Source organism: Penaeus monodon, chromosome 15, assembly GCF_015228065.2.
Source record: "Penaeus monodon isolate SGIC_2016 chromosome 15, NSTDA_Pmon_1, whole genome shotgun sequence".
Classification (NCBI taxonomy): domain Eukaryota; kingdom Metazoa; phylum Arthropoda; class Malacostraca; order Decapoda; family Penaeidae; genus Penaeus; species Penaeus monodon.
This window is the reverse complement of record NC_051400.1, coordinates 31658962-31659875: the sequence shown is the minus strand read 5'-3', so window position 1 is coordinate 31659875 and position 914 is coordinate 31658962. Positions and strand designations below refer to the sequence as shown.

General features: G+C 40.3%; 2 protein-coding genes across 2 annotated transcripts in view; one reads left to right on the top strand and one right to left on the bottom strand.

The window, feature by feature from the left end:
* Window positions 1–489, bottom strand: part of LOC119581947 (arginine/serine-rich protein PNISR-like) — a gene marked incomplete in the record, with an annotated part of 13713 nt that extends 13224 nt beyond the window's left edge. The window contains 1 exon segment of the mRNA XM_037930121.1: window positions 383–489.
* A 274-nt stretch (window positions 490–763) lies between these two features.
* Window positions 764–914, top strand: part of LOC119581946 (diphthine methyltransferase-like) — a 9364-nt gene continuing 9213 nt past the window's right edge. Inside the window, exon 1 of the mRNA XM_037930120.1 lies at window positions 764–787. The gene's annotated coding sequence lies outside the window, so the exon portion shown is untranslated. The remainder of the gene's footprint in view (window positions 788–914) is intronic.

Here is a 914-nt window from a genome sequence, read left to right as displayed (position 1 = left end):
GCTGTATATTTTTCACAGTTAAATACTCTGATAATATTTGCTGTTAATTAATAAAAACAACCAACATCACAAAATGCTTTTAATTAATTGCCGAAAAACAAAAATAAAAACAGAAGCATGAGTGAGAAGACGGTACCACTGTGTCCCTTTCCACATGCCTCTGCTTCTCGCCATCAAATCACGGCCGAAAATAGACCCCAAAGCACCCTTTCCGACCCCGAAGCCAATCCCTGTAAGTGGTTTAAAGTGGACTGAAGAAGGCGACAAAAGCTATAAATCTTTCGCGGTGTTCGTGAAGTATCAGCCCGTTTTCTACCCTTCCGTGCGACTTATCCCGGCCATGCAGCAGACTAATCGACTCTGTTGCGTATTCTGCACCTACCTTGTTTCTCATACAAAGCTCGACCCCGAATGAGAAGAGAGAAAAAGCGAAATAACCGCGAATAAAAGTTGGCGGGATCCTCCCACACCCACTCCGCAATGGCGACTGCTTTGCTTATCAATAAACGCCGAAACCTCTCCTCGATTGGAAGCCATGAGGTGACAAAAGAGCATCGCCAAGGGGGTTCTTTCCGCTATTCTAATAGGTATACAAACTATTTCGAATGCTTTTCATCGGATCCTTATTGCTCGTAACAATTTCTTATGTCCGGTCATTTTAAGTAAAGCCTTTCAAGTCGTAATAGAATAATATTTTCACTAAAATGTAATTCACATGGATAAGAATGTGACCACGTGCTGTTCTGGAGTACTTCAGAGCCATCATACTCATAAAACAATTCAATAGGTATCACATTTTCATTCTATGTTTATGATGGCATTTTTTTAATCTTATAGTTGGATGCTGGTATCTTTAACACAGGTAATAACTGTAAGAGTTTTATTAGCAGTGGCATTTTAGGTACTAGTAGCAT